We start from the raw sequence: 7,649 nt of genomic DNA, 5'->3' as shown, positions 1-7,649 counted from the left end.
TCATCTCGCTTTATAGGCCAAGGGAGCCGGCGTTTGTCTGCAGACAGTTTTGCCAGGTCATGTGGCCAGCATGACTAAGCCGCTTCTGGCGAAACCAGAGCAGCACAAAAACGCCATTTACCTTCCTGCTGGAGTGGTACCTATTTATCTACTCGCACTAGTGTGCTTTCAAACTGCTAGGTTGGCGGAGCTGGGACCGAGCAACAGGAGCTCACCCCATCATGGGGATTCAAACCGCCAACCTTCTGATCGGCAAGCCCAAGAGGCTCAGTGCCACAGCGCCACCCGCGTCCCTGTCAGAATATGTAATATCACTCATTTCTTTGAAGGCCCATCAGCTGAAAAGGCACAAGTGCAACCTGGCTAACGTAAGAAAATCCCTGCATACAAAGACAAAAGGCTGCCCTGCCCAGCGTTTTGTTTTCAAAGTGGCCAACCAAATCACTTTATCCTGACCTCCAAAGCAGCTTACAAGTTCCTTCAGGACCAACTAATTCCCCTGAGCTCTCCGTCAGCCACTGAGATCCTCTGACAGGGCACTTGTGGTGATGCCCCACATACCTGAAGTTTGCTTGGCTTGTACTCAGTTGCCCTACAGGTGTGGCAGGCCCTGTCCTGTGGAACTCCCTGCCATTAGAGGTTTGGCAGGGACCGCCCCTGCCTTCTTTCAGACAGCTTCTGAAAACTAGACTGTTCCTATTAAACCAACCACAATGTCTTTACTGAAGTTCTGTGATGTGCTTGACAATATTTTTTACTGATTTGATTGTATTCCTGTTATGTCGTATTTAACCTTGATAAACTTTTATTATTAAAGTGCAATAATAATAATAATAATAAATTTTATTTATATCCCGCCCTCCCCAGCCGAAGCCGGGCTCAGGGCGGCTAACAACAATAAAACAGTACAAAAGTACAACATAAACAACATTCTAAAATCATTCATTATAAAAATTATAATGAGACTGTAAAATGGTCATTTTTTAAAAAAAAATAAATCAAGAATACATTTCTGCTTCCATTTAATAGCTATATCAAAATACAGTAAGCCCTCATCTTATATGCATTTGACTTGCACGTGGCTGAAATTGCACAGGTCAAGTCCCAAGTAAGGTGGACAGCTTGAAATCTCTTTTTGTGCCCAAGTTTTTAAGCTCTTGGCCTCACTTGCTGGTCAAGGCCTGCCCACTTTGCCAGCTTGGGGAACTCTTTCTTTTTCTCCTTAGCCAACAGCTTCACTCCACGTGGCTTCCATGCATAAGTACTGTATAACCCTTGGAATTGATCCCTCACATAAGACGTGGGCTTGGTGTATAACAAGTCATCAAAATCCTTCCCAAGGGCACTTGGTCGTAGATGGCCTTGTAGGAAGAGGGCACAGAACAGCTGGAACAGGAATTGGCACCTGATGTTTCCTCTTTCTTTCTTTTCCTTACAAATGGCTGGCGGAGAAGAGACGGAAAACAACCCTCTTTTCCCACCACCTCCTCTCTGCTGGAACTACCTTAGATAGTCCAAAGGAGCACCCATGATTAAGTCACTGTACACAGGTTTGTACATAAGCCCCTTTTGTAAGTTTAGCTTATGTATTTACAGTACATTTCATTATGTAGCTGAATTTCTATGTGCCACTGCAACACAAAACCTCCTTTATGTTAATTGATAAGTTTAATTTAGTGGTGTAGGAATCTTGGGTCTTTAGTGTTAAGACCAATATATGTTTTATTGTTTGTTAAGAAAATTATGTGTCTATGGTTATTCCTGTGTGTAATTTGGTATTTGTGTTTTTTCTTTTTTCTTGCTGTATCAATAAAAATTAAAGAGAGAGAGAGAGCAGGGGCAGAGAAGAAATTTGATTCAGCTTGCATTTAAAGGCGCATCTATGAAATTTGCACTTTCCAAAACTATATGAGAACCAAAAAACAGTCATCCTCCAAAATTTACACATCTCCAAATTTTGCACTGCAGTACTCCAACCAATGTTTACAAAAATGTATACAAGTAGGTATTTATAAATACTTTGTTGTGTGAAGCTTGTAGTGGGTTTCCTAATAGCTCAATATCCTTGATAGCTCAAAAAGTGATTGAATTGTGTCTCGTTCTAAATGTCTGCAAAAGGCTGATGCTCCCGCTACTTTTCACAATAGTTTAGAAAAGGGAAAGCCAATAAACCCGTCTAACTAATCTCCTGACTTGGGCAGAATTGTTCTCTTTGGTGCGTTTACTGGTGTTGTGTCTAGACTAGTTTTTAAATGAGGCAGGAGATGAAGGCTTCCAAAACCTTCTGTGGTTGGAGAAATTAGTCACAGCTCAATGGAACTTGGTAGAAATTCTAGGTTTTGCCCTGGTTCCAACCACTGTCATCCCTTTCCCATACAAAATGGTACAGACAGGATAGCAGCTGCCTAGTATTAAGACTTTGAAGTGCTTCCAACACTCTGGTTCTTGTGGCCTAGTGGTATCCAAAAGCTTGTAACAAACTGTTCCGGCGTTGGAAGTGAATAGCTCAGGAGGAAAAGCTTCCCCCATGGATCCAGTTCAGATTATAAATCATGGATGGAACTATATTGTGATGGCATCCAAAGATGATCCAACAGGGCATTCCACTTCTTAAGGCACTCCCTGATTGGAAAATTATCCTTAACATTAACTAGGCAATTATGAACAGTCAACACAATAAGAATCATAGAGTTTGAAGGAACCCAAGTGTCGTCTAGTCCAATCTCAGCTCAAGCATCCATGACAGGTGGCCATCCAACCTCTGCTTAAAAACCTCCAAGGAAGGAGAGTCCACCACCCCTCGTGGGAGTCTGTTCCACTGTTGAACAGCTCTTACTAACAGAAAGTTTTTCCGTATGTTTAATTGGAATCTCCTTTCTTGTCACTTGAAACCATTGATTCAAGTCCTCCCCTCCAGATCAGGAGAAAATGAGCTTGCTCCCTCTTCCATGTGACAGCCCTTAAGAAATATGAAGATGGCTATCATATCTGTTCTCAGTCTCCTCTTTTCTAGGCTAAAAATACCCAGCTCCTTCAAGCACTCTTCATAAGGCTTGGTTTCCAGACCCTTGATAATCTTGGTTACCCTCCTGTGCACACGTTCCAGCTTGTCAACATTTTTCTTAAATTGTGGTGCCCAGAATTGGACACAGTATTCCAGGTGTGGTCTGACCAAGGCAGTATAGAGTGGTACTGTCACTTCCCTTGATCTGAAGAAGTGTGCATGCACACGAAAGCTCATACCAATAACAAACTTAGTTAGTCTCTAAGGTGCTACTGGAAGGAATTTTTTTATTTTGTTCCCTTGATCTGGACACTATACTTCTGTTGATGCAGCCTAGAATGTACTGCTAGTAAGCCAGGTGTCCCCATCTTATATTTGTGCATCTGATTCTTCCCGCCTAAGTGCAGAACCTTACATTTGTCCCTACTGACATTCATTTTGTTAGCTTGCGCCCAGTTCTTCAATATGTTAAGGTCATTTTGAATTCTGATTCTGTCTTCTAGAGAATTAGCTACCCCTCCCAGTTTGGTGTCATCTGCATTTGATGAGTATCCCTTCAATTTCTTTGTCCGAGTCATTTATAAAGACGCTGAACGATAACAGGCCCAGGACAGAACCCTGTGGCACACCACTTGTCACTTTTCCCCAGGGTGACGAGGAACCATTAATGAGTACTGTCTGGGTTCAGTCGGCTAAACAGCTACAAATCCACCTAAAAGTTACCTCGTTCAAACCACATTTAACCACCTTCCTTGCAAGAATATCATGGGGGAGTTCGTCAAAAGCCTTACTGAAATCAAGATACACTATGTCCACAGCATTCCCCTGATCCACCAAGCTTGTTACTCCATTAAAAAAAGAGTTTCATCTGACATGACTTGTTTTTGAGAAACCCATGTTGGGTCTTACTAATCACAGCATCCTTTTCTAAGTGCTCACAGACTATCTGTTCTAGGACCTTTTCTGGTATCGTTGTCAAGCTTTTTCCCATTTTGAATGTGGGGAACATACCTGCCTCCAGTCTGCAGGGACATCACCTGTTCTCCAAGAATTCTCAAAGATAATAGACAAAGGTTTTGAGATTACACCCGCAAGCTCCTTGGATGCAGCTCATCAGGCCCTGGAGATTTGAATTCATTTAAAGTAGCTAGGTGTTCCCTTACTACCTCTTTTCCTATCTTGGGCTGAAGCACCCTCCCCACATCATTTATTCTGTTATCATCAGGTTGGGAATTGCTTTCCTTCTGGTGAGATCCCATGAGATCTTGGAACTCTTGTGAGATCTGCTGGAAGCTGCCACTGCACAAGCCCCCTTAGTGAGGCTTCAGTGGGAGATGTTGGCAAGCAGGGGTTGCCGCAGGGGGACCTTAGGTGGCAAAACAGGATGGGCTGCTCTTGCCACCAGTGAGTTGTTACTGTCACTGTGGATCCTTCCTTCAAGCCTTTCACTCCCTTCTTTTTATACCTTCATTGGCATAGTTGATTGCTCACCACAGCCCTCCAGTTGTCCTTTCTCTTACCTCTTATTGGGGGGTGTGGAGTTGAGTCCTGCCCTGCATAATTGATCACAACACACACACACCATTTGAATAGCGATGCCCATCAACGTTCACGGGGCCCAGACCTCTCAAATATTCTATTGGGACCTCAGCCCCTAGGAGTTTGCTCCTGTGCCTCTTATGGAGTGTTTGCAAGCGCTTAACCTTCTCTATTGCTTTAGCCCGGCCATTGCTTTTTTTAGCCAATATTAATTCTTCTTCCTCTACCTATATTTTTTGTTTGCTGCCTCTTTGCTCATTCCCCCATTTTGAGGGGCCTTGTTTCTCTGTGAAGCTCTGTGACCCTAATGTTAAAGGTCCTAAAAGGTCTTGTTTCAGTGTGTCCATGTCTGTGTGTGTGTGTAGAAGTATATATGGGTAGAGGAAGTGCATGTGATAAGAAAACCAGGGGATGGAACCACAAACAGATATTGCTGGGTATCCATTTTAAGAGCCAACCGTGTCATGATGACGAGTCACTGAAGGTTTTGCTTTGGAGGAAGACAGTTTGATAGACAGTGGACCGCCATTACTGGCCACCATCTGTACATAATCCGAGGGAGGGTGGTTTGGTGTGGGCCTGAGGCCATGCAAAGGAAATACTCGAATCCCAACCACCTCTAAATTTAAGCTCAGACTTGACAACTGATGAGCTCCAGAAGCTGAGTGACAAAGCTACACTTATACTGTGGTTCTCCCCTTCCTCTTCATTTAAAAGCTCTTTGATGGTACTACTGCAACTCCAAATCCAACAACTGAAGAATCACACCAGCATTTCTGTGGCAAGGGGCTACTTTGATAATTTGAGACAGACAGCATTCTTAACTTCATTTTTTAAAAACAGAATCAACATTTGCTTTGGCAATATGGCCAGGTAGCAAAAGGCTAGCAGTTATTATTATTAATCTCGTAAAAACATGTTTATGTGTAAGATGGGGTTTTTGGCCAAAGGGTTGTGGGGATGGTAAAAGAGAGAAGAGAATGTGCTTGGAAAACACATTCAAACCTCCAGAATGTAGTGAAGTGTTCAGGGTTGGCTTTAAGGGGAAAATCCAGCTCCCAAACGTCTCATTACTTGCTTCTGTTAGGCCTAATAAACACAAACCACAAGTGTTGTGGGGCCGGGTGGTGTGGAGGGTGAGGTGTGGTCCCTTCTGCTCTCATACACAGCTTTGTGTGACTTCACAACACACCAAGCCTGGTCAAATTTTCACCCTTCCCTACGTGTTTCTGTTATTCAAATCATGTGTTATGATTCAGAAACCAGACAGCACTTGCTCACCACATACAACTTAAACATACAACTTGCGAGCCACCAGATCAAATGCAGTGCACTAGTTATCTGTTGTGGCCTGTCAGGAGCTTGACGGATACCCATTGTTTTTGCAGTGCTGGATGATGGTGGGGTAATCCAGGAGGTTTATTGACGCCTATAAGATCACCATGGCAACCTTAACCTTAACCCTGGTGTGTGGGAATCCCTTGCAGACAAACACAATGCCTAGAGACAGACAGTATCCAGAGAAGAAACAACTGCTGTGAGGAGTGCAGAGGGGAGAAATGCCACAGTACATCTGCACCAGCGAAAAGAGATGCCTTTGTCTGCCCCAGCTGCAATAAAACATGTCTCTCCCCTATCGGTCTCTACAGCCACAGCAGTCGCTGTAACTCTCCAATGGTTTGACTTCCCTCCTGAAGGCGCACTCCTCCATTGTCTCTCAAGACAGATGGATGCTAACAGAAGGGGGTGGAGACAAGGTATGATGTAAAATGTGCCTTTGCAGTCAACAGCCAGCTATTTTATTTTAATGCAGATAGCATCAGCTTCGTAGATTGATACTTATCAGGATCGCATCAGTTAAGGATGAATTTAACCATTTGCCCCTGTTATGAAGAAGATGAGTGCCTCAGAAGTCCATATTTGTGAGAGGAGGAGGCTATTCCATGGGCATATTGCTTGCTTTGCAGAATGTACGGTGCCTTGCAGGTTAGCAGTGTCTGTTGGGTACTTATGCCCCTGCCTGAACGGTGCTAATAAACAGATAATTCCCCAGTGTTCTCTCCTCTCAGGGAAACAGACTTTCTTGCATCTGCTCCTGGAACACCCTAACACTTGAAGGAAGCGCAGAGCTGGGCTCAAAAGAATAAAAACTATTCTTTGTTCAACGTGCTTCCCAAAGATCTCAGCTGCTCTTTTTAGGGGCTCCTAGTTTCTCTCCAGCAAGCCTAGCATAGGGGGCATCTTTTGGGAGAGGAGAGAGGGCATCAAAGTCTTCTGCAATCTTTGCTGTGGGTGTGAAGTCCTTAAGTCAAGAGCAGAAACTGGAAACCCAGAGGCGAAGCACAAGCCACTAGCTAAAGTCACCTTTATAAAATAGATTCCCTGTAGCACCGACTGCTGGCTTCCATATTGTCTACAGGGTAATAAAAAATGTTTTCTCATGATGTACCCTATGATTTCTCTTCTGTGACCACCTCCCTTAGCTCACTGAACACTACTTTCCTGTGAGGTCATTCCCTCACAACACTAATCACTGCAGTCAGACTTAATGTATGAAAGCATTTTCTTATTTTAGCCACTGGTTTCATGCAGGAACAGTGAGACCTGCCGCTCTTCATACAAGTCTGATGTACTAAACCCCTTGTGTGAATTTCAATAATTAAGTCCCAAGCACCAGTGGTGTAGCGTGGTGGTGGTGGGGCCACAGGGGTGGTTGCCCTGGGTGCAAAATTGTTAGGGGGAGCAAAATTTCAACACCTGGTGCTGCCTCAATATAGCTGCATGCTTCTTTTGCGGGGTTCCATTGAAAATGGCTTCTCCCTGCAAACCAGGAAGTAGACCCTCTCCATCCATTTCTCTTCATCCCACCCACTGTTCCAGGTGGCCCCGGGTGCTAGCAACCCACACTATGCCACAGAGGTTTCATAAACACCTCTTTAATTTTGCAATAAGGTTTTCAGGCATGCAGAAGTAAGTAACCTCTCGTGCAGATAGGGTTGTTCACACAGGGTACCTTTGAAGCACATCCAAAGCTTTCCCTCAAAGAATTCTGGGTATTGTAGTTTGTTAAGGGTTGCTGGGAGTTGTAACTCTTTGTGGGGTGAAC

Source organism: Podarcis bocagei (assembly GCF_964188305.1).
Source record: "Podarcis bocagei genome assembly, chromosome: 13".
Lineage (NCBI taxonomy): Eukaryota > Metazoa > Chordata > Lepidosauria > Squamata > Lacertidae > Podarcis > Podarcis bocagei.
The sequence above is the reverse complement of the archived record's forward strand: the minus strand, read 5'-3'. Positions refer to the sequence as shown.